Below are 27,830 nucleotides of genomic sequence, written 5' to 3'. Positions count from 1 at the left end.
ACCTTCCGAAAATCATTTGTCAAAAATTTCAGCCTGCACATTTGATGGATGAATTGCCGCCACCCAAGCAGCTAAATGTCAACACAATCGCCGACCCAGCTTATAGCCCGCTCCCCCAGCGTTTCCACGGTGATTATATAAATATTATATACAACCGTCATTTTCACACACCACTCACACACACACATGCACACCAGCAGTCAGTCGAATGAAAATGCGAATTTTCCCACTCAAAATCGATGCGACGGTTAGACAACCAAGCGAATGAACGACTGCCCAACTGGTTGGCAGCGACGACAGGACCACAGATTTACGCAAATTTTATGCGTCGTTGCCATCGGGGCTTAGACCTACATACATACAAACATACGAAACACATACACACATACATGGTTATAGTTGCGCCATCATGAAAGTGTTTCTGCTGGAAAAAAAATTGGAAATTTCAATCATTTTCAGTAGAAGCATGTACGAGCATGTGTTTACAGGTTGTCCATGTTGGTAAGTATAGTCAGCTTGTTGTTTACGAAAGGATAGCGCGACACTGTGGAGGTACGTAGGAATTATGCAAATGCCTTTTAATTCTAACATTCGCTGCTGCTTCACGCTTCAATGCATAATTGTCACTATCGAGTGTGAGATGAATATACATGTATACATACAGATGTGTAGCTGTTTGTAAGATCACCAATGTGGACGCGTGTGCAAATGCCAACCTGCGACGACAGCCTTTCAAATTGTGTGAAAAAAACCGACAGTTAGCGGATGTGTTGAGGTGGCGTTGGTTTTCGCACACAACTCAGTGACTAGCGGTGGACGACAATCGCACTGAGAGCACGGACGCTGGGCTATATTGTTCGTGAATTTTCAACAGCTCTGGAACATGAGGCAATTGTATTAGGAATTGCATTCCATATTATCGTTCGTTTTGTTTGGTATTAAATTTAAGTCCAGGAGCTACAACGATCTCAGTGTAGCACTTATGTTGGCAGAAAGTATGTTCATATGTACGAGTAGTCGTTTTTTTCATCAAAGTAACCAACTGATGGTTACTTGCCCACCTCATAGTGTAGTCTTTTTTTATATAAAATGACTTAGCTGGTGGAATTTCGTTTTAAAATTTTGTTGCAACTGGTCGAGGCCTTGCTTTAGACGCCATATACGTATGTACTGAGGATTTTTCACTTTTATATCCTCTAGTTCGCGCTGTTGTTCAGTGAAGTGAGATCCAAAAAATTTGTGTATTGATCTCGCAAAGGTAGAGATCACAGAAGAAAGTGATGAGTTGATTCCACCTTGTCTTCTTCCAGGCAACTTCTAGAGGTAGCATCAAATTAAGTTAATTGCCTTCCGTGACCTTCCTCGTCTATCGTTTTCACCGGTTCACCGCGCTCCTGATTACAAATACCGATCGCACTTATACAGCGCGAGGTACAAATTACTAAAGCAACTCATTGAAAACATAATGAATAGTCTTCTTATTAGACCTTCTATTTCCAGTTATTGGCCTCAAAGCTCATATTTCTCCATAAAGAGAAAGGACAGCTATACTGCGGCGTCGGCATCGGTCGATTATTTCCCAACTACCCGATTAATTGGCATCGGCATCGATTGGAGTCCATTGCAGCTAAGGCTGCAATCGTTGAAAAATGCTGCAATAGACCTGAAAACCTGAATCTAAAGTTGTTAGGAAGTTCCTGACCGAATATGTGTATCAGTCAGTATGTTCGATATCTTACAACAGTAAAGTTAAGAGGTAATATTGCGTAATATCGTATACATAAGCAATAACGAATTAACGTGTTCATTAGTGGCTGCTTCAAATGACATATCCAAAACGTAAGGCATGGATACCGTAACCAAACCAAGGAGTTACTAAAATGTTCGCGTCTCCATCAAAGAAAGTAACGCAACACAATTGCGCTTTTGTCCAAAAACTTGTTGGTGCAAGTCCTCTGTCTGTATGAACAAGTTTAAGATGTTCTATTTGCAATTCTCTAACGCTTGGCGAATCAAAGACAACTAATGCTTCGCGTACATACTTATACATATTGTTTACAGATTATTAAGGTTAATTATCTCTAAGTAAAAATATATTTTTTTGTGTATATTTATCTATATTCCGAAGCCTTAGAGCTATTACAAATTGACATTTGACAAATAAATGCAAACAGCTATATTAATATGTATTGCATAACATGTACATGTGTTAATCGTAGGCAATTTAATAATTATTTACCCGGTCAATGTTTGCATTAATATATTTTTTAATAAATGTACAATGAAAACTTTCAAAAATTTTCAATTCTTTTTTTAAATGCTTAAATTTTTGTTTTCCCAAATTTATTTACTGCGGTGTGATATACTGAAATATTTTGCATGGACTCACGTCGCGCATTGTTCAATTTCCTTTTATATTTACTATTCGTGACTCATTTATCAGTTCCACGGAAATTTTGGAATATTTAGTATTATATATTATATTTTAGCATGAAACTCGAACTCGCTAAAACAATTTTTAAATTCACTTTATTTCAAAGACAAAAGGAGAATTTACTAAACCGTTTCGAAAAATGTGCGGCTTTCCACGCTGATCTTTTCAATTAAACACCAACAAATACAACCATGCATAGGTACACTCATACATATTCATACTATTGTCATTTACATGGGCGTGTGTGTGCATTTGCGCTTGTAGTTAGTTGTTTAACAAAACAATCGAGTTTAAATCGCATGCGTTTTTAAATACACATATGTAGAAATATATGCGTAGCGCAAACTCATATGTCAGCGCGAGAATAAAATATTTATTTGGGTGTGTGTGTGCGGTGTGAGTCATGCGACTATTTTTCAATTTGGCAGCAGATGTGTTCGATTTCATGCCAGTAGACTCTACGGCCAGGCCATGGGCAACCTCACCCGTGGCCTGCAAGTAGAATTTCAATTAACTCGTTACATAAACATTTCAGTTTAAATATATTTATATAATTTTTTTCTGAATTGTAATTCAATAAAGTTCGTCGAAATAAAAACATAAAAGCTCACTAAATGAATGCAAAATATACTGGGCGTGCCATGCTTACCACAAATGTTTTTACACATAAATACTTTGAGAAAGACAAATATTTTTTGAACATATTAATATCTATTTATGTTCCAAAATAAAAATAAGGAAGTTTGTAAAAACATTGTGTGGTGGGTGCCAAATATTAAACACGTCTGAACATTTTAAGGAATAAATATAATTGCATGGAAGTGCACCGTTTTACAGCCTTAACATTTTAAAGGAATAGGATTACAAAAATTAAATTCATCAGAGAGATCAAAACCCTATTTCCACTCTGCTGTTTGTTACCTCATTGACTTCCATAACCAATAGTGCTAGAAAAGTGAAATTTTACCGGATTGATTATGTCTTAATCCTTCATCATATAACTCCTGTTCATATATGCTTGTCAGGGTACCTTTACATATAATTTACCGGAAAAGACGAAAGTAAGATTAATAAACTATTAAGCTTTTTGGTACTAAAAATAGCCAATCTACTTTTCCCCACACCAATGTTATTCAACAATTCTCGTAACTTTGTAGAAAATATTTTAATAAGGAGAGATAAGAATGGTATCACAATATGTAATGTTATCTAAATTTTAGTGGAGGGAAAATCCAACACGCACAGAGCTTGGCTGACTCATTCGGTGTGAAAGCACTAATTCGTACTCTTTTAATACAGCTTGTAATAATCGAATATTTGGCTTACCCGTTTCATAAAGTCCACTTTATGTTGAAGTGTTTGCTTTGTGATAATATTAGAGAGCTGAAAATATAGAAACAAATATTATTATCTAATTTACCGCAAATGGCTATTCATAATTTTATGAAATAATCGGTATAGATACAGATATTGTTCCAAGAACATGCCTGGAATTCCCACTAGTTGAAGTCTGATCAATCTAATTTCACTACTAATGAGGCGGTGTTCACCCCAGGAATGGTTATTAAATTTAACATCAGTTTTTCTAAGAATGTGTTTTTATGTTTCCAAAGATCGAGAAAATTAAGGAAATCAGACCATCTTTTTTATTCTTTTGATATATATAAAGTGAATATGCGGTTATCGAACATTTCTTCTTCTTCTTGACTGGCGTAGACACCGAATAGACGCAACTCCTTTACGTGCTATCGAAAGCAGCTTTAAAATCGACAAAGAGATGGTGTGTGTCGCTTGTCTTTTCACGGGTCTTTTCCAAGATTTGGCGCATGGTGAAGATCTGTTCAGATGTAGATTTTCCAGATCTAAAGCCACACTGATAAGTTCCAATCAGTTTGTTAACGGTGGGCTTTAGTCTTCCATACAGTACGCTTGATAGATCCTTATAAGCGATTTTGAGGAGGCTTATCCCACGGTAATTGTGGCAGATTGTGGGGTCTCCCTTTTTGTGGATTGGGCAGAGAACACTGAGATTCCAATCGTCGGGCATGCTTTCTACCGACCATATTCCGCAAAAAGGATGATGCACCTTATCAACTCTTCAACGCCGTTTTTTCAATAGTTCGGCCGGCAACCCATCGGCAACCGCCGCCTTGTTATTCTTCAAGGCGGAAAATATATATATTTTAATAATTCCCTTTAATATATGTAAAGCGTGATCTATTTCGAGGTTCCCTATCTGGCTACGTCTGAGATGGTCCATCCGTTTGTCTGAAATGGGCTCAAAAATATCGGATATTCTTCGAACTTTTCAAGAGCCCATAGAGCGAAGCGATTTCGCTTAGGAAAATCGAGCGGCTTCAGTTCTTGCACAATCTGTATTTTGTACGCTTTCAATATAAGATCTCGACGTAAAATACGCCAAGTCGTTACATACGTCCGTGCGAGTTACTGCTAACGCCACCGAATCGACTCTCCACCGTGTTTGTGTACACTCTCAGCTACGACTGATATATTTTCTTCACTGGGTGCTTTCCCGCTTAAGTGTCTCAAAAGTCTTGCATGCTAAGAAGGGGTACTTAAGCGGGGATTACTGTAGATATGCTTAAATATGTATGTCGCCTTTTATTAATTTTTGAATTTCAAAATTTTCAATAAATATTCGGCAAAAATTATCTCATTAATAAATAATTTACTGAAACTCCTTCAATATTTTAAACCCGATTTCATTAAACCAATAAATTCCTTAGTGTAATCTGAGGGTTTATCACACATGAATCAATTTTCATAATGTTATTTCTCTGGCGTATTTAAAAAGTGTGTATCAAGATGTATCCGCTTTTTGTATTATAAGAAATTAACATTTAATTTAACTGATTTTCCACCTGATACATATTAATTTAAAGGATTTCCATAAAATTTAATATGCATTTTTGACACTAATTAATTGTTGGCAACATTGAAAGTTGTTTCAATCAGCGTACCTGGCTATTTGTGACAAAAATGTAAATAAATGCACGTGCGTGATAATAACCCCGGATTTTATATTTTAATTATTTTATTAATTTTATATACGCTGTAGCATTTGTTCGCATTTCTGTGTTGTTGTTTGCTCATTTTGCGGTCATTTGTGTTCATTATTCATTTTAATTATGGAAAATGACCGCAAATGCTGCCAATGCTAAAGGTGGAACTAATGAAACATGGCTATATATACTATAAACATGTATGAAACAAATGAGCGTAGCGCTAGGCTTTAAGGAAGCGGTTTCGCTTTTATGGCTTCCCAATGGCTTCGGCAAATAAACCTACACTGTGATATTGACTTAAGCCTTTACGCGTGCGCTTTTTGATAAATATCTTCATAATCCCGGCAACAAGTTTTAAATATGAATTGTTTATATGCTGATTGCATTTAAATTGAAATTAATGAAAGGTAATGGGTGTTTTTTTAGATGTGTGGTCTCCATTAAGATAATAGTTTTTTCGGAGTAAGTATTTTTTCAGCTGTTACTTGATTTATACACAGTTTGGTTTGTCATTTCAAAACAAACGTACTTACTCCATAACAATGGTTATCGCCGATATAGATTGCGGCAAAAAGGTTTCGAAAATTAAGCAATCTCGGCTGGAATTTATACGATGCAGCCGCGACGGTCCCTGGTCATAACATTAAACTAAAGTAGGGTGTAAACTATAAAATGGAACACATTTTAGTATATTAAAAGCTGCATTGGCGAGATGATGTATTTGAGATATGCCACTTAAAAAAAATATTTATATTTTAGTTTTCTTTAACCTGTTCAATAGCAATTTTAGATAAGTACTTATTTCATAATAGCTAACATTATATTTCCAACAAACATTTTTTTAAGGTTATAGAACATGACGATGTCACTGAGATATCGCTAAGTATTCATCTGACATCTTGAGGGTGCTAATAATACCGATCGAAATCATCAAAATGAGAACAGCGATCATTGTCTTCTGAACTTGTCACAAAGCTAAGATAAAAGTCATCAAGCCTCTTATTACAAAAGTATAATTAATTTTTCGACCAAAAATACATATATTTTCTTTATCAAGAGTTCAAACCAGGAGTCACTTGAATTGCTATATCTCCCGAACCCATTCTCAAGAAGTTGTGAAATTTAAATACCTGTTTTTTCAGATTAGCCTGACGAAAATCTCAAAATAACTTTGTTCGATCGTCATAGATTCACGAAACACTTCGAAAGTGATAAACTGTGCACTGATTTATAGGATATGCAATTTCTACCCATTGTAACTGGGTAACTTGCTGTTGGTTTTAAAGTTTAAAGCAAGTTAAATTCAGAGAAGCCCGAAATGTACATCCATACAAATAATGAGTATTTATACCATTGAAATTTGACTAAATATGACAATCCCTCTTTATACCCGTAAACCGCTTGGTTACGTATAATTCAATAATTCATATTTGCTTATTATTTTTTAACCACGTGGTAAATCAAATGTGAGCCACTTAAAGCCTTTACCCAGGACATTTAATTCCTCTTTGGTGGGAAAGTTTTCTCTGATTTTAGCAACTTTTCAATTTACCCACCTAAACTTTAGGGTATCCCATACACATAAAGTTTAACAAAAAAGTTTTGTCTTACCTTCGACGGGCGCTCACGCACCCCAGCGTATCGAACATTTGCTTTAAAACTTATCGCTTAGTAAAACAAATACGAGCACAAAATTAAATTATTGCCTTGTCACCGCAAACCAACGCATGACAAACAAGCCGCACAGTAACGCCCAAGACACGCCTTAGCGCTTACATATCGCCCTCCGCATTGTTTGCATTGGTGAGCAGGTGGCTCGGCTTACTTGCCGATACTTATTTCTTATTATGATGCCACATAAATACATCATCTTCCAATTTACTTGTAGCACAACATTTAAGCGGCATTCCTGCCACCGCATCACACTTCACGCAATACTAATCGACTTAAGGGAATGTACTCGCATGCCTATCTTAGTACCTACATATGTATATGCAGTATAAGTGCGTACGTGGTTGTACGAATGGCCCACGCCTGTTTAAATCCACATCGCCGAAAGATGCTTAAGCGGTATTACCTGGATTAGACATAAGACGCGAGGCAACATGGCCTACATGGGGAAAATAAGGAGCGCAGCTGCCGCGGCAAAGCGATGAACAGCGAAAGTGAAAGCAAAGAAATGGAGCACGGCATTACCAGATAACATTACTCATGTACTTATGTATATACCCACATACACTGGCACCCATAAGAACCGGTATTTCACCTATACGTAAAATTTCAAAACAAGATTTTGACTCAGAACTAATGGGTGGTCTTAAATTTCAACTTGTTATAGTACTTCCCGCATCTATAACTCTCAATAGCAGTTGAGCGTGTTGTTTCTGAGAATTTTAACAGCAAGACGAAGTACGGAAATTAATACTGTTCACATGGTTCGCTAAATATTGTAATAAAAATGTGATACTAAGAATAACTAAAAGCTTTCTAAATGTTATCGGTATATTTTAATAATCGCATATTACATAATGTTTTCACCTTATTGTTTGAAGATTCAATCCTTCTAAAAACTGTAAAATTGCTACTAATATCGAAGTCTATATTAATGCGAAATTTCTGAAGAATTTATTTTAGAAACACTGTGGGATCTTCCACCATTCATTAACCGTAGTATCAGGTTGTATTAAAAGAAGTTTTCGTTTCTAAGGAAGGTTAGTGGATAGAATGAGACATTTTATAGTCAGACGTACCTTTCCAAACCTAAGTATAAATTTGGGCTATCGGGAAATTAGTTCTGTGCAATGTGGACGCCACGAACAAAACGAACCCAGTTAATTAAAACAATAACAAAATTTCATGAGTTTCGACATATATCCGCAACTATCATATTATACAGACTTGGAACACAGGAATCGTACTACAAAAACGTCCCAAAAACGGTATTGAAAAGTTGGTAGATCGCTATTGTACAATCGGTGTATGACTCTCCATATCAACTATCTTAAATAATAAATCGAATTGTGCGAAAAAACATAATTTAAGTTTAAAGTAATATCAACTTTTCAGCGCCCCGTTATGCCTGTAAAAATGGAGCTACAATTGTTTGCCAAAGTGCGCAAACAAAGAGCCGGAAAGTAACAAGTACAAAGGAAAAGAGAGACTGACGAAACCGCAGCATTATATACGCTTTCGCCCGCCAAATGACATAAGCCGGCAACAATAATGTTACGAGCACAAAAGTGAGAAAGGAATCAGGAAAAAAGTGGTTTGAAAAGTGGCGTAATGGCGGGCGGCGTAATGCTTGTGGGAAACGTTAAAATGTGTAAGTACACATTTAGGGAAGCGAATTTTTGTGTATTTCGTAAACTCAGCGGCAAATTTTTATGCTCGCATATGCAAATTAGGTAGGTGGTTAATTTGGAGGACTTAAAATTGGCAGAGGCTTTGGTGGCGCACGGCTGTGCAGGCGTCGTCATGGCAGCTTGTGAGAAGCAGTCGCATCAACATGCGGCTAAATGGCAAATAAAGGCAATAGCGCGCCTAAAGGGCATCAGTTGAATAAGGTAAGGCCTATAAAGTGGCGCTGTAAGCCAAAGGGAGCGGCAGATTTACCAAGCTTTGTGGCTTCATTTGCCCATGCATAACGGGTATGTATAAGTAGTTATGACGTGCCAGGAAGCTGTTCATTGCGTCACAGGTGCGTTGCATGTCACAAGCCGATTGCTCAGTTACCTTATTTACCGTTATGGTAATAGAGTTGTTGTTATAACAATGATAATAACAATAAGGTGGTATGTGCCTCGCAATACTAAGTACTTTTGATCCACATTTATGAATATGTAGTCATTTACATATGTATTTATATATTCTAACAGTAAATGTGCCTTCGCATAAGCATATAAATAATGAATCAAATATGTCACCAAAGTAGAACAGATGTTCACTAAATGACTCTGCAGTCAAACAAATTTGTTATTAATTACTTTACAACTAGTATAAACCCCAAGCCTCACTAGTCATTAGACCGCAAAAAAGTAATTTAGTAATTTTGATGCTTTACATGTGCTACTTATCAATTTCCAAGGTAATTGTCAAGACCGTTCAAGATTTTAATGAGAAATTACTAACTCGCGCCCTGATCTTCTTTTAAAAAAAAAATTTTAAAATTCGGAATAAGTCTGATACTTTTGGGACTAGTTCGATTTCAATCAGGATATTCTAATTTAAATCTCTCATTCCTGTCGCCCAATTCCAACCCAATTGAAGGCTTCACCTCAGGTCTATTACGCAACATTAATATACAGATAAGACCGATTATAAATTCTCGTAAGTGTGCAAATGTATTTGCTGAGTGATTTACTAAAGTTCCTCAATAAGTCCACTGAAGCATTGACATATCAACCCATATACAATTACATATAGAGTGTTATATACGATTGTATCACTTCAAATGCAATCGACGCATTTGCTCATCAATTTACTGACCCCAGGTACATATCAAAGTATCACATAAGCCATGGTAACTATTAGTAACAGACGAAATGTAATTCCACGAATCTACATTACACTACAAGGCATATTTGCTTTTGGCAACGTCTAAACAGACCGACAAATGTATATCGAAAGATTAATGCGTCAGTATACCTATACAGTAGCAATATGTAAACAAGAAAGCAAATATTCCTTGGCACTCCAGATAAGTAGGTTAAGTGGAATTTACAAATAGGCGGAATGAGGTGCTACAACTCTGTAATATAGCAATTCAAGACGACACTATGGAGTGGAGTTAGGAAGTATAAGCAATTTGACATACTCTCCGAAGAATTTAGGGAATACGAACAATAGGTGGCATAAAGTCAGGATTAAGACTTCTTCAATTTGATTTGAGATATCACATAGACTCTGCAATATATAGTGTATTAAGCGTATAGGGATAATGAGGAAAGATATAGAGTGGTATACAGAAAGTATTCACTATTTTCCTCTATGTTTTGCATTAAATTTAATTTTACACAGTGAAACATATCATTAAATTTTACAAAGACTCCCAAAAATATGCTAAAATATGTGTGTTGCTGTTATCCTAACTTTATTAGTTTCTATCTTTGGATACAGCAATTAAATCTGCAGTTACAAAGTGCTTGCGAATTAGAAGGAGTATATGATTGACTCTTAATAGCTAAGAGTACATGTACATATGAATAATACTCACTTAATTTTGCTAAGATATCTCACATATTAACCAATACATATATGCGGAATAAAGCCCACCGTATTTTTGAAAAACCATAATTAGGTATATTCAGGGTGCCAAGAAAATATTGTATTGAAATCGGTCGTGTAGTTCCTGAGGCATGGTTTTTGACCCATAAGTGGACGATGCCACGCCTACTTTCCATTTTGTAAAAAAATCTGAGTGCAGTTTCCTTCTGCTATTTCTTCTGCAAAATTTAGTGTTTCTGACATTTTTCGTTAGAGAGTTAACGCACATTTAGTAATTTTCAACTTAACCTTTGTATGGGAGGTGGGCGTTTTCAAGTCGGTGGACACGATTTCTCGAAAAGTTATGAATCGATTTTGTTCAAATTTTTCACAAATCTTTTGAGTAACATTATCTAGTTAATGAACGAAGGATTTTTTATTGTATTATAACCATTTTTTTCGAGCCAATATAGGGTGAAAATTTTACAAAAAAAGGGAGTTTTTTGGTTAAAATTTGTTTTTTTTTTTAATTTATCCATTTACTACCGAAATATTTTTGGTTTATTGTTTTCAGATATTGTTCCTATTATGAAACATTTGTGGCGCGTTTAAGTCATAATACTGCCTAACTGACTTTAACACACAAATATGCACTGAACGGTATCATAACCCTACGAATGATAATATCATTACAATGCTGTATGTATTTATTCCACACTTTGATTGCGCCAAAGATTGCTCTTTTAGGTGAAAATTGTCTGTCTAAAGCCATTAAATGAAAGATCATTCGATAAAACAACAGACGGCAGTTGTTGCCAACTACACGCCTACTTACCAACCCACATTCATACATATATTATTGTTGACTCATTGTTGTTGTTGTGGTTTGTAGGCAAGAGCAACAGCAAGTCAAACACTAAAAATTGGCAGTGTCCACTTTATTGCGCCCAAAAGCTGAAATACAACGACAATGCAATGACCAACACCAACAAGAAACATGAAACATGAAACCCGGCTCAAACAGCCGCACGAACAAAAAGAACTGTTACAACAACATAACACATAAATAAACTTAAGTGCATTTGGCACTCATTTAAAAAGGACGCACACACACATATATATACGTATATTTATATACATATATACACTATATGAATGGCAATAGCATACAAAAAGCAAATAGCTTTGAGGCTGTAATGGCAGCTTAAAATATCAACAATGAAATGGGAAAGAATGCAATGAATGAGGTCATGAAGAAAAGGTCGGCCGAAAGCATATGCAGGCTCTTTTAAACTACTGTGCGGGTGCGCTACCCCTTCTCAATTAAACGAAACACATATTTTTGTGCCATAACTTGTTGTTGTTGTTGCTGTTATTGTTGTTTTGGTTTTTTAATATGGCGTACTATTGGTGTGTGGGCCTTATCACCGCCGACAATGCGCCAAACGAGGTTTTGGCCGCTAGACACACATTCATATAAACGCCATTCTACTCACACACATATACATATGTACATGTCTATATACAAACATATACATATATTTCATGAAGCAATTTTGAAGCTGCAGCAGTCAGTTTGGCAGCAAAGTATGTTTTATGTCTGTTCTCGTCGTACATAAGTGTAATATAAGAGGCCGTAACAATAAATTAAAGAGATTCCAGAGTGCGAATCAAAAAGACCAACAAACAAATCGGCAATAAAATACACGTGAAAACAAAATCAACATTTGTAAACTCGCCGCACTTGGTGTGGGGAGTGTGGCGGAATTGGGAGCAAATCATACTCAAGCGCTGAGTATTAATATTGGCAGGATTGTTACAAAAAGCACTCAAAACACTTTTCTGAAAGGGGTCTACTGTATTCGAGTTTCAAAGTACCGTTACTTAGAATTTGAAAATACTTAGTACTCATAATAAATTAACACTAAAATACTCGGAACTCGAAAAAATCTGAATGACAGCAGTACTTACATTCAAAGTACTCACTACTACTTTTGAGCATTGGTATTCTAGGAAAAGTACAGAGTACTCACAAAGGTGCCAGTTAGCTAAATGATACAGAATAACTCGAACCTGAAATATTTTCCACTCCCCCTAATATGACTAATATGAACCTACAAGTACATCTGCATAGAACCAACTCACTCAGCAACCGTGTGTGAGATGTGCAAAGAAAAAGTCGTTTGAGAAACGAATTCGAAACAAAAATCGACGGCCGACGTCGAGCATGGGAAACAGGATATTGGCAACGGAAATTAATGTGTGGCGTACAGTAAGAAGAGTTGGGTTGTGGCAAATAAAGGCGTGTGTGTCTTTGTTAATTTGCCAACAGTGTGTGGGAGGACCACTCAGATAGATACGCCGGAAACTGTGATTTAGTAAGTCAGCCAAATGCTAAAAAAAAAAAAATAAAACGAAATTAGTCTTACTCGTGGTTGGGTGGACTGCACACACACACATGGTTGGTTTGGTAGTAAGTTTTTCTGTCTAAGGAATACATACGTTCGTATGTTATTAGGGCATTAATGTAAGTTTGGTGTAATAAGTAACAATATTATTTCACTTCATAATTAAGTTACCATTGACAACTTGCCAGATAAATTAATTAAAGTGAATGTAAACATATAAATATAACATCAGCATAAATATGTATCTTTACATAATAAGAAACAGTGGTTATGATCAGAGGTAAGTTGTTTCTGTTAGTTAGGAATATGAGTAGAGTAGCATCGGTTCATGTTATTGACATTGGATGCATGAGAACTAACATTTCCCTAAAATATAATTAGCTAATTATTTTTGAGTTGTAAAATAATAAAAGTTTCTTCGAATGGTCCTGCGGATGTTTTTTGCAAACGAATTTATATAAAAAGTAACTTTAGGAGTAAACTATTAGTGATGTTGTGGTGATTTCGGAGAAGAAAGAAGCAAAGCGATAAAACAAGAAATTAAAATTCCACGAAAGTATACTATTTTCCATACAAACATAGTTTAGGCGGATGTTGAAGTTCATGAACTTTGTGAAATAATTACTATTATATTGCAATTGAATTATCAAAGGCGAATTAATTATTGAAATTTCGAATGGATTTAGGCAAGTATACAACTCTTAAGAAAGGCCTAACTTTGAAAATCATTTATTGATTACGGCATACATATGTTCAATATTTATATTAGCAAATGGGAAATATAGAGACTTAAGAGGTTACATGGGTTTTGTCGCGTAAAAATTTTCCTATTTTCAATATTTTCTTTTTCTATGTAAAAAATTATTTATTTAGTTCAAACTTTTTTCTGTCTTATAGATATATATTTAAAGAAAAATTTCTGAAATTTTCCAAAAAAAAAACTAAACTCCTCCATTGGGACGTCATTTCCGATGACCCCTCGGAAAAAAGGTACGTCCTCGTTGTCAACATAACTCCTGACAGGATCTTCCAAAATGAAAAAACAAAAATAAGTGTTCTAGGTAAGACCATAAACTCGTGCTTGAACGAAGGAAAAACAAAAAAAAGTAAAAATTTGAATTTTGACAGACATTTATCCAAAAAAATAAAAATTTCGGTCAAATTTGCTTGACATTGTATCTCGAACACCTGTGTAAAAGTTCATCAAGATCGGTTGAGTAGCACACCTTCCAAAGGCTGTATCTGCGATACTATTATTCGGATCGACTTGAAAATTTAGGATAATATTCATGAGATGTTGTAGAAATTAATAAGCCAAAAAAACAGAAAAAAAATGATTTTTTGAACCCACCCATGTAACGCCTTAAAGAGAATTTCGAACACACGATCTATGTGGGACCCATACAAGAAAACCAAAATAATCTTTGACTAATAAGACACAATGCACACACACAATAAACACAATGCGTTTTGTCTCGCTTGTTGTGCATTGAAATAAAACAAAATTTAGATACATTAAATATAATACAAACTACCAAGAAACCATAATTCCTGCGTAAAAATTAATTATAAATATTATTATATATGTATATGTATTTATTTTAGTAATTAATTAATTAGGGCTTCCTGCCTCAATTAAACACACAATTTTTTTCGCGTCGATATCCATTCTAAATTCTACGCAATAAAGCACGAATAAAATGCACGATTTTGTTTTTTAAAAACATCGGTGCAGCAATAGACAACGAAACTTGTTTTTCTGACTTATCTTGTCTCGTTTCATTTGGTATGGGTTGCACGTATGTATAGTTCGACAGTAAAAACGGTTTGAGACAAATTTGTCGCATTTGGTGTGCGTTGGCTGTATGAAAATACATGAATAGTTTGACAACACCTCTTAAAACAAGTCAAGACACAAACATACGTTTTTATTTCGCCTTGTTCGGTGTGACATGTCACATGGGACCTTGTCGTATCAGACAAGAAAAGACGTCATACCTAATCCGTTGTGAGTTGAGCCTTACTGTTAAAACAAGTTCCAGTATTTTCTGGTATACGAAACAATAGTTTAAGAAATAGAGGCTCTCAGCAGTGAGGTAACATAGTGCGATCCTTTGTACGAAATTTTTCATAGCTTTATTTATAGCTTAGTTATGGCACTTTTTCGGTTTTTTGTGGAATGGTAGTGGTCCGATTTCGCCCATCTTCGAACTTCTTATGGTGCCAAGAAATACGTGTTCCAAGTTTAATTAAGATATCTCAATTTTTACTCAAGTTACAGCTTGCACGGACGATCAAACGTACGGACAGACAGACATCCGGATTTGAACTTTACTCGTCACTCTGATCACATTGGTATGTATGACTCTATATCTAACTCTTTTAGTTTTAGGTGTTAAAAACAACCGTTATGTGAACAAAACTGGTACACTCTCTTAGCAACTTTGTTATAACTCGTGAAGTAATCCCTACTTGCAAAACACAGCGAAACTTTTGTAACTACCATTGCTAACAAATTCTGCTTCTGCTCGTAAATTGCAAAAGTAATGTATGTATGTGTGTAAATATGTAAATGGCAGATGGTGAACCAAAGGCGACTACGAAAGAACCCGTTCTATGGATATTTCAGAAAAAATGTTTAATATTTAAAACTTAATTTTTAGGGTACACATATCTAAAAGGAAATTAATTTCAATTTATTTACATATCATTTTTGGCGTGGATTTAAAAAAATCATCGAAATGTTGCCGCAAGTCCAATTGTTTATAACTAAAAAAGTAAAAATGTCTCTCGGTCCACCCTGTACGACAATGAATAGTGGAAATTTTGAAATTACTTATCCTTAGCCAAATATTTGCTGGCAAATGTATGAAATTTGATGACAAAGCGCTATTTGCGAATGCATAGTTTCGTTCGTTCGCTCGTTTCTGATTTTCGTGCATTTATGTATGCGGATCACTTGCCGTTATTAGCTGTGGGAATCACAGTGCACACAATTGGCTGCACTTCAGTCATGCAGAAAAAACTAGCATGGAAATATGAGAGTGGCAATGTGGTAAATAATACATACGAGTGTGTATGTATGTGTGTAGATGTTTGCACATGACAATACATATTCATGACAAAACACGAACATAATGAGTTTTTGATTGAAATCAACATGAATGATTTCATGTTGGGGATACTCGTGGCAATAAGGTGTGAAATGCCGAATGAAATATGCAGCCACAACGGAGCTCTGGGAAATGCTGCATAATCCTGATTAAAGTAGAAATTCATAAAATTGTTTTTGACTCTGATTTCTAAACGAATTCCGAAAAGTGGAAATAAAGCAAGAAAGCGTTGAGTTGTGGTGAGCAAAAAATCACACTTTAAATCAAAACCAAAAGCATGTTTCATGGAAAGAGAATTTTGGTATTTTTGAAAATCGATTTAAAATGAAAAGAAATAGACACTGGGTATGACGGCTGTTAGAGTTATTTGCACAATGAGTGAAAAATATTGAACAATGCGGTTTTGAAACAATTTTCACGAGTGAGGTAAAACAGATGCAGTCTGAAAAAGAAAAAGAAATATTTTTTTCTCTCGAACCGAAATTAGTCTTAGTCGTTGGGTGGACTAATTCTAAGGAAAAGAGGAAAATGTCTGAAAAAATCTTCTGGACGCCGTCTTTGTAGTTTCTTATTAACACATTAAATTACTTTTTATTTTAAAATGAAGAAATAACTGACATTGTTTTTAATTTTACAAATTATATAAAAATCGAAATATGACTGTATACTATGAAAAAACTGATCTGACATTAATAAAACTGCACACAGACTGCTGAGTCACTCCATCACATGTCTTACTCTCGCAATTTCTTACACATTTTCACTTACTCATAACACTTGCGATGTGCACCATATGTAACTGCTGAGTGAAATAAGAATTCCGAAGGAAATTGCGTGTCCACTGTAAAATTGCCTCGAAAGGATATGATCAGAAAATTACTTGCGTACATTGAAATGCCACGGAATGTGGAGCCCAATACTGTGGGCTTGTGTATAAAAGTTGGTGGCGGTTAACGGATATCCTTTGCTTATTGACCACTACGCGCTGCCGTCACGTATTCCGAAGAATGCCAAAAATATTTGATTCAGTGCGAAACGTGGGAATTTCATTAATTTCGCAGAATAACTCTTTGTGTAAACTATTGAATTTAGCGCTAAAAGTGAAATACAGATATGTGACAGCATATACATAAGGGTCTGTACAGTTGGTTTGTATATTTACGTAGCGATATGTCGGTGTGTGCCTACGTTCTTGCGTCCTCTTCAGGCTTCTTTCATTTTCATTAATGCAGCAATAAGCGCGCAGGACATTCGACTCCATCATCTACTCATTCGCTCATTTTCAATTTTACGCTTTCGCTTATTTCCTTTCGCTACCCACTTTTGGCCATTTTTCGCTGTTTTGATTGCAACTCTCGCAGAACCTCGCATACAATGGGGCGTAGTGTTCACTAGAGTGGCACAACCCAGCGAACAATAATTCGAAGCTGTATGCCACTTTATTCGAAATAAAAAACGAGCTCCAAAGAGAAGGGTCTTTCATAAAAAATACTTCAAAAGTATTCCATGATTAAGAAATGTGAAATATTATTTCAAGTTTATAGGAGCTCTAGCTCCTATCTTAAGTCAATCCTATATTTATTCTAGATAACGAAATGATGGAAACTAACCATAGAAATGCCATTTGTTAGCTATGGACTGTTCATACTTGACATTATATGTTATTATCCTAAAGGGCTCTGGGGATTTAAGAAGTATTTTTATCCATTTTAAAAGTTAATGATTGTCAAAAATTATCAAAGTTTGAAGAAGCCATTATACGAAGAATATGTATCAATTATTCTCCATGCAACATGTTGCGAACGTGTAAAATTGTCCACGGGGTTACCATACATACATATAAACAAAAACGTTTCGCAGAATCAAATTAAAGTGATAAAAGAAACTGAAAGTATCGAAAGGAAATTCAATGATGTTGTTATTATTACTGCAACAAAATGCTGTACTCGCAGCTAACTTTCACTATAAGTTTCGCAGCATGTTGCAGCGGGGAAACTCTTGCTGATCGAAAGAAAATATTTACACAGTTGTCCAACGGTTGCAGCACTCGCCTGCATGAATTATTAAACAGCAGCCAATTTAACTCAAAGTCGATTTTCGTACGTCTTTTTTTGACCCAAATACCTAGTATTGCCTGCTGGCATTGCAATTATTTCCAGAATGTTGGCAATATCGCGAACTAAAATATCTATTGCGTATTTAATATAGAGCTAGCCGAAGGCAAATATTTCCAGGCAATTTATGAAATTTTCGTTAACGTTGTGTTGCAGCGCGTTTATTTATTTGTCTTCCTTCATATTTACTCAAAAGAGATGCTTCAAAGTTAATTAAGTTAGCAATGCCTAGTAGTAGTGCGATATTGCGCAAACGATTGAACGGAATTACGGTATGAAAGTATATTTGTATATTGCATATTGTATCTCTAAGGAATATATCTAATGAATGAATTTATGGATCTTCAAGTGACATTGTTGAATTTAAACTTGACAAGGACTCACAGATCATTGCTTAGTGACGTGAAAAGTGGTAAATATGGGCTAATTATTCACTGTTCTAGTCTCATATGAGGTTGCAAGCAAATCTTTGGAGAACTCTATATTTGCTTCTGTCTTTAACACATTATCTGGCATGTCTCACGTTTTCGTGCGACACATTTAAATTGACATTTTAATAAAGCAAAAACTAGGGGAACATCTCAGGTCATGGAACATGTGCAACACGGGTTGTACCACAAAACTACTATGGGGTAGTGTTTACACTGGACAGACCAAAAAACTTCTTACTTTAAGCAAAAGAGAACTAAGCTGTATCACAGGGGTCATCACAGGGCACCTACCTCTGAAAGGCCACCAGAGACTTGGTATAGTAGAAACGGCAGAATGCAGGGCGTGCGCGAAAGATGACGAGACACTAAAGCATTATTTCTGTGAATGCTCAGCCTTCTGTCAAACCATCCTTCTATGGCTCCCATTACTCTAATCTAAGAGAAATTGGGCAGCTGGGATGGAAAATTCGTTAAATCGACCGACTAAGTGCGGCCGCTTGCGGTCAGGCTCTCTTCGCCTCCTTTTCAACCAACCAATCAACCACCAATAAAACAATATAATTTTATAGAATAAAACACAAACAAAAATTAAAACAGAGAAGAGAGCTTGGCAGGCAATGTTTTAAGGCCTTCTCTTTCCATACCTTCGTCATCAAAATAGTTATAAAAACAGCAATTTTTTGTTGTTTCAAAAGGTGAAAAAACTCTTTATAGACGAAATTTTCGCACTATTTTTATTATCTGGCGTTACACACTTCATTTAAAAAATTTATATATTTATACTCTCGCAACAAAGTTGCTATAGAGAGTACTCTTTCTTTTCTTCAGGCATTTCCTTATATATGGTCTACAACTTTGCTTCCGCCGATTTTTTTATAAATTTAAGGCTTTTTTGTATAAAAACGGTTACAAAAATGTTATTCAAAATATTGGCCGTCGCTAGCTACTCCTTTTGACCATCTTTCTGGCAGCATGCGTATTCCGTCCAAATGTCGAGAATTCAGCTCAAAAAGTGACATTTTCAGTTTTGAGAATAAGTTTGGGATGCAGACAGATCTCTACACATATTTTGTTGGGTTAATGTTGACACAAATGTCCAAGATCTATATAAAACGATTAAATCGACCAGTGCTTGACCCTAGAGACATCTATTGGAAAACAGCGGAAGCAAAGTTGTAGACCAATAGTCCGAAAATGGAGGAAATCGGATTGTAACCACGCCTTCCACCTATACATAGGTTATGTTAAAAACTACAAAAAATGCTATAATTTACTAAAGAAGCACTAGAGCACTAGAAACGTTAAATTTCATGGTAAAGATGGTACAGAGCTGTACTCAAATTGGTATACAAAGTTTGAAATGGGTCAAAAACCATATCTCCGAAACTACACTACCAATTTCAATGCAATTCGGTTCATAATATTCTCCTGGCATCCCAATGATATGTTATGAAAATAGTCCAAATCGGTTGGCAACCACACCTACTTTTCATATACCAGAACTTTGAAGTCGATCTGAATCGTTTACATTACAAAACTTTGCACAAATACTGCATTTATAGAGTGGGATCGCCTTTCTAAAATTCGTCGAAATCTGATAATAAGATGTCGAGACCCCATATAGCAATATAGGTAAGTCTCTCAGATATTTTGAAGAAATTCAGAGGGAATATTTTTCTTCTAATAATATGTCTCCGTGACAAGAAGATCGGGTCATAACTTCCCCAAGTTCCCTTATACCTAATGTTAGGGTTTTCAAACTTTCATTTTCAAATTGAACTTTGCTCTTCCTTACTTGTTTTCACTAAAAAATTTTATAAATAATTAAGCACCGTACACTTTGGCAGTTTTTCTTCCTTTTGCTTGCTTTACTCGCGTTTTGTTAACTATAGTGATTTCACGGAATAGCAAATTAAAACACAAAAATGCTAACGGTAAACCTGTGGCGTAATCTTGTATTCTATCACTATTGTTCTAGAACTAAGAACTCTTAAATAATTAGTTTTGGATGTAAGCACAAATAAAATGACAAAACTGTCCAATTTTTAAAAACTATCATATTTATACTCTCAGAACATATTGCACAAAGATATAATACTCATAAATTATTCGCTGTTATATGATATTGTTTTACTTAGCATCGTATGCTCTGATTTTCGTAATGAAGGAATCACTACTTTCTCCAGTCCTCCTTATAACAACTACAATGAAATTTGTCTATTGAACATAATAATGAGAGCTTGTTTCAGAATTGAAGCTTCTCGTAGCTCATATGTTGAATGTCTACATTCTAACTGAAATATAGTACTGAGGCTAAGTATGCCCTTATCTAGTCAGATAATAAATTACTCTTGTGGATACTAAAAATGAGCGCATCGGCCAACTATTCCATACTTCCTGAAATTAAAATTTAGTAAGAAAGAGCAACACATGTCAATTTTTTTAAATGAAACCAACTGAATTCAATAAACATTATAGTTTATAGTTCGTCTTAGATTGATTTGACGTTGAGATCAGAGTAAGGACTTTATAGTATTATATTTGACTATTTCCTTACTGACTTAATTCAATATATATTATCTACTTATTTATTTAGTTAGTAAATTTTTAATCGTGACTCTGATATTTAGATACGTTTGTGTACGTTTTGCCTTGATAGAGAGCACTTATATTATTGTACACTACTGGCATCAGTGCTAATGTTGATGTGTGTAAATATTATCGTTTAAACGCTCAAAAACGCATAAATGTCCGTCTGCGGTGCAAACACGTTGCGGTCGTAAAGTGGTGTACTGTTGCACACGGCGCCCATCATAAGCAGCTTGTAAGCAATACCGAAAGTGCAGGCTACCGAATGCGAGATGGCACACAAAGGCCGGCACACATTGACAAATATGTAGATTTATATGCTCAATACACAAACATATATGCAAATGCACTTGTGTGTGGGGGAAGGGGTGCACTAATATATTGACACGCACACACAGAGATGGAGGAGTCATAAATTCTTGCTTGCTTACGTCGCCTGCCATTTGTCTGCATTTCCACATCCGCCCACCTGAGGATCGCCTGCCAAGTGTGGTGTACTAATGCACTCCAACTTAATATCTGGCTGCATACGTGCCCGAGTGCAATGCAAGTATGCCAAGCTGAACTGTGTTGGCCATAAAAAAGAGCGTGGAGCTACAGCTCGTAGCAGCGTAGCGTTTTAGTGCGGACAGAGCAGTGAAAACGAACGACATTTCGCAAATACCCCAGCCAGTAGCTGCCGCGAACAGATCGTAACCCGCTGCTGACAAGCAAAGGCTTGCCTGAACGAGCGGGCAAAATATGACAGGAATTTGCAGTAAGTCAAGTGCAAGTGTGGCACGTCGCCGGCCGGAGCTGCAACGCCGCACGTAGATTTACTCACGCAAATACTTTACTATATACATTCACACATGTGCTTAAGGATTGTTGTTGTTGTTGTCGCTGTATGCGAATAGACAAAGCACAACAGTGTTGGCAACAATTCAAAGCGCGTAATTAGATTTTAACCGCGTTGCGGTCGGATTGTCAAATGTTGTTGCGGCAACAGCAACAACAACAGCGCCACGAATTCAAGCAACAGCAATGGGACGCACGTAGGTAGATAGGCAGGCAGGCAGCAGCAGGCAGCTCTAGTTAAAAGTCAGCAACATCTGACTGCGGCAGACTTGCCGTTTGGCAGTCGGAAGTCAAAAGGTGAAAAGCGAATAGTGGCAACAGCAGGTTAACCACAAACGCGCATGGAAAATCCGGCAATTGCTTACCCGCAGTCGCGCGCACACTCATGCACATACAACGGTGGTACAGTGTTGAGGCAAAAATAGCACTTACACATACCGGCACAGCGGTAATTCAATTCAATTAAACAACTCAAACTTAATGCGATTTATAAGCGCCACTTGACGGCATTGCTGCTGCTGCCATCAACATTTAAATTTAAACAAATGAGCTGCTACAGCAGCTGTGCCACATTGGCTTACAAAAGCCGAACAATAAAAGCAACAACAACACAGTTACACTAACAAAAAAAGCGTACTTACAAATGTACAAGCACTCTTAAGCGCATACGTGCGTTGCGGAAGAGCCAGCGATGTGCAAGAAGCACGCCACTTAATTGCAACAAATGTGAAACAAAAATTTAGATTCAACTAACAAGTAAGAAGGGTTTGAAATTAGACGGAACCGGATATTAAATACTACTGCGAAAATCTTTTAATGACATTGTACATAAACAATATATGAAACTAAATTAAGTGAGCCTATTTTAATCTTTGGTCGAAAATGTTTTTTCGTATTTGACGAAGTTTTAGACGGCTTGTGACGATTTTTGTCGCTTTATATTAAGAACGTTATGAATTTAAATTTAGTATATCCCATATCATCCGACATAAGCATTTTACTATCAGTCTACTGCACAGAAAACATTTATAAATACAGTTGAACTTCCATAACTCAAACTTCCTTAACTCGAAATTCTCCATAACTCGAACTTTTGAATTGGCAAGAGCGTTTTGAAATCAAATTTCATACAAATTTCATACAAATTTCCTTCCATAACTCGAACTTCTATAAGTTCTCCATAACTCAAACCCATGAATTAGCAATAGAAGTAAAATTTCATGCAAATTTCCTTCTATAAATCGAACTTTTGTTAAAGAGTCTCTCTATATCGTAAGCTGGCGAACAAAAAATATGATATTACACTTATAGATTGTGTGTACATAAAACTTAATGACAGTAAATAAACAGAACTTGGTATAAATCTATATTTTACAGCTTTTTGAAAAATTTTATGTTTTAATGAAAACTTCTATAAAATCTCTCTAACTCGGATTATGTTGAATCGAGTTAGGGAAGTTGAACTGTATATCAAATTAGATGTGTACTTAAAGCTCAGTCGTTGGGTTCGTTCATTTTTGGAATTAACTCACACAGTAAACACAGCAAGTAGCCACCACTACTTCTCGTATCACAGGTATATAAGCTGCAACGAGAATGGAGCGTGTCTAGCTACTAAATCTTATAGAAATTTTAGAAACTCAAATTGGGACATCTGCAGTCGGAAAATCTTATCAACCCTTCCGCAGATCAGTGCTCTCCGTCAACTCGATCAACGATTGTGTCGAGGTAGAAATGTTCTTTAGTTCTGCATGAAGGACGTCGTTGAAAACACCTACCCTCTGGACAATCAGAACGGCAAAGGGAACCTCTTTGGTGGAAATTGATTGTAGGTTTCTTAAAAGGATAAGTAGTATAAGAGGCGATTGGGCTTTGTTAAAAGTAAAAGCAAGAGATTCAGTGGGCCAAACGGTCTTCTTGGAGAGCTAGAGAGTTGTCATGCAGTAGGCATCTTCCATCTAAACGAACTGCGTTAGATTGGGTCAGATTCCGATGGCTTTGAGGAGGGTGTCGTTTATTCCAAAGTGCGGAAAAAGCTCGTATGTCCGTACCAAAGTCTTCTGGGCCAAAAAGTCCACGTTTCTAAAAAGTCAAATGTATAAAGGAATAAATACTCTATACTGTACTGTATGTTGATTGAGGACAAGACGAAATATCTCCTGTCATCAAACAAACAGTCAGCGTATTCGCGGCTTGGCTCCCACGTCGCTGTTGACAGTCATAACTTCGAAGTCGTAGATAATTTTGTATACCTGGGAACAAGCATCAACAACACCAACAATGCCAGCCTTGAAATCCAACACAGAATCACTCTTGCCAACAGGTGCTACTTTGGACTGAGTAGGCAATTGAAAAGAAAAGTCCTCTCTCGACGAACAACAACCAAACTCTACAAGTCCCTCATCATTCCCGTCCTACTTTATTGTGCAGAAGCGTGGACGATGTCAACATCTGACGAAACGGCACTAGGAGTTCTCGAGAGAAAGGTTTCAATGCCAATCAGATCTATACTATATTGTATAGGTTGATTCAAATTAAAGAGTTTTCAGTAGCATGGCAGTAGTACGTTATCCGAAGGTTTTATTTCTATATTCGATATTAGAAGAGAAATTAGAAATTGTATGTTCAGCGATGATGAGATCCAAACTGATTATATATGCATATAATCCTAATAAATATAATCATAATCGCATAATAATATATTACGTTTACTAATGTATTTTGTCTTTACATAAAATATTATCTCCAAGATTACTATATCACACCCACCAATATGAATGTTGATGGATGCTAAACTACTGCTGATTCCAGTTCAGTACTTTTATTTGATAAAATTTATATATTAATCCATCGGAGGTCTTTTTCAATTCAAAAAGTTTTTAAATTATCTTAAGTCCTTTCCTCTATAAATCCTAATTGACTATAGGTCGGTGTGTGGACGTAAGTCATTTTAATTGTTTAACAAAATGTTTAAGTTATTTTAAAGTATTACAAAAGCACAAAATATTGTTCAAAATGGGTCGCTACCCAATATGGTTCACTCTTTCCGTGTTTCCTTAAGCACAAGCATACATATCCAGTTGTTGTAATAAGTTAAAACTGGAAACGAACGATCATAAGTTAACACTGGCAGGTTTTTCGCGCCTTTCACAGCAGGGAAATCAGCATTGAAAGTTGTACCCAAAGGTGAAAAGTTACCATGAGAAGTTCTTGCAACGCACTGTGATGCGAAGTGAGTTTATCTTTGGTATAAATTATTTACATTAAGAAAAAAGTGGACTCTGTTTTATCATCTTCGATATTTCTCTACTTCAAAGTATGATGAATGAAGTCCGAATATACGTAAATATCTAATATTAGTAACATATGGCCAGCGATTAGAGGATGGTGTGTATGTGTTGTTTTCTGTTGAGTCGGGTTCGATTCGCCATTTCTCTGTTCGGCATCTTAAAGCGTAACTCTGTTGTTAAAAAGTAGCATACATATATGTTCCTTGCAGAAGTACTTTGAACAAATACGAGTATATAAAATGTAAAACAACAAAGTGAGTTCTATTCCATATACGAAAGTATGCCGATTTCTCACTAATTGGCTAAGAGTTCATAATGTATAATAATTTTAGCAAATTTCTTATAATTTTGAACACTGTACTAGCGTCAAGTTCCACACTAAACTTTACTTTTGCGAATTATAACGTTTTTTTTAACGAAACTCTAGGCAAATATATACTCATATACGTACGTATGGCACACGTTCTTTCGAGGGGGTCTGCGCATTTGGGACGATGTGGCGAACACAAGCGCGTAATTAATGAAATATTTTCGACTTAAAACTTCTGATTGTCATTTGGAAGTTTTCAGAATTGTCGGCATATTATCGCAAAGGCGGAGAGGAGCGGAAAATAAAACAACTTAAAACTGGGAAAATATACACAACACATGTATACATACATAATCCATGTGAGTATTCTATATGTATAGTAACGGAATATGAAATTGTGTTTGCAATAACGGCAAGTGCTTATATAAAGGTGTACATTTAAGGATGTACAAAGGGATGTAATAATTTATGGTAATACCTATTACTTGTACATGGTGCAGCTAAAAGGCCATGCGGCACGTGAGCGTGTTGCATGGAGAGGCTGCGTGTGCGAAAGCATTGTCAACAAAATGTAAAGTAATAATTGAAAACATGTTGATAGTTGGCAAAACTGCTTTGCACACACATACACACGTGCGTGCAAAATTTTACGAAAATCCAAACGAGCATAACCTTATGTCTGCCTGAGTACAAGCGTACTTCAAGAGCATACGTGACTAATTTGCAAACAATTGAGCGCCCCTCCCACCCCACACACTCATACTCGTGCAGATAACTGCCAATAATTGTCAAAGCATAAATAATACTTTGCTTGTGGAGCAGAAATTACACGAAATTGTTTCACAACTTCGGCATCGACATTAAATTAAGCGAAGCGCACACCAGCACCAGCGCCAGCGACGTAAATAACATAAAAATTCTTTAAAATGTCTGAAATTGCCGCCGGTGCTAGGTCATAAGCACATACACACACACATAAGCATACATTTGCCTTTATGAGCCTCGCGTAGACAGACAGGCAGACAGCAGGCGCTCGCAATGAATATGCAAGCAAAACACATTCCACATTTATTTCTCAAAAATATATGGCTATCCAATTTCAATCTCTTACAAAGCAGTACACACAGAAATTGACAAGGAGCACAGCAGTAGGCACACGCATGTTATTAGAGAGAGCGATACGCTGGTTGAGGACAATGCGAAAGGACAGCGGATACGCAATACGCCAGATTTAAGACATTCGATTATCACTGAGCTGGTAGATCTGGTATTAGCTGCGCTGACTGACGGGTTATTTGCGAAAGCAGTATGTGCCGCAATAAAAACAGCAGACGAATCGCCGCAGGATAATTCGTTGCTGAAATGCTGAAAACAAAATGAAATCAAACGAAATAAATGAAAAACATGCCAAGGCCACAACGCAACGCCGAGTAATAAATCTAAAGCTACAATAAGTGAAATGGTAACGAAGATATAGTAAGGGTAAATGCTGCAAAAAATCAGCGCAGATACCGCATGACAATGATGGTGGGTTAGCGGCGTTGGCGTGTGGCCGCCAGAGGCGTATAACGCTTGGCAAGTGAAGCACGATAAATATTGCTTACTGTGGCCATTGAATGAAATTCGAAATTACGAACCAAGTCAAATAAATAAGTATCGCATGAGTGCTGATATATCTACACAAGAATGCGTGATATAAATCTACATTCGGTGGTGATCAAGGAACTAGTTTCACTAAATAAATTTAAAGAAAACTATTATAGTGTTTTTGAAGTAGACCGTAGATATGGCACAAATCTTCTTTAGTTATGTATTCTATAACTAGTATGAACCACAATCCCAAACTGTCACACAACTTTCGTATTTCTGACAAGCAATCAATTTGTTTAATTTGAGTCGTTAATTAACACTGATTTACAAAATGTTAACTATGACACGAAAACTCATAGCAATGTACTATGGCCACAAAACAATAATATTTGAATGAAAAAAATTACAAGTCTTCGGACATCAAGACATAAATTTTCTAAAAAAAATATTGAATTTTAAAAATTATTATTAAAATATTGGAAAGAG

General features: G+C 36.0%; 1 protein-coding gene across 2 annotated transcripts in view; it reads right to left on the bottom strand.

Moving 5' to 3' along the window:
• The window catches only part of LOC105212869 (putative neural-cadherin 2), a 245,582-nt gene that overhangs the window by 206,245 nt on the left and 11,507 nt on the right, over positions 1 to 27,830 (bottom strand). For both annotated transcript variants that reach the window (XM_054227233.1, XM_054227232.1), the window contains exon 2: positions 3,761 to 3,817. The gene's annotated coding sequence lies outside the window, so the exon portion shown is untranslated. The remainder of the gene's footprint in view (positions 1 to 3,760; positions 3,818 to 27,830) is intronic.

The sequence above is a fragment of the Zeugodacus cucurbitae genome, chromosome 3 (genome assembly GCF_028554725.1).
Source record: "Zeugodacus cucurbitae isolate PBARC_wt_2022May chromosome 3, idZeuCucr1.2, whole genome shotgun sequence".
In the NCBI taxonomy this organism is placed as follows: Eukaryota; Metazoa; Arthropoda; class Insecta; order Diptera; family Tephritidae; genus Zeugodacus; species Zeugodacus cucurbitae.
The sequence above is the reverse complement of the archived record's forward strand: the minus strand, read 5'-3'. Positions and strand labels throughout refer to the sequence as shown.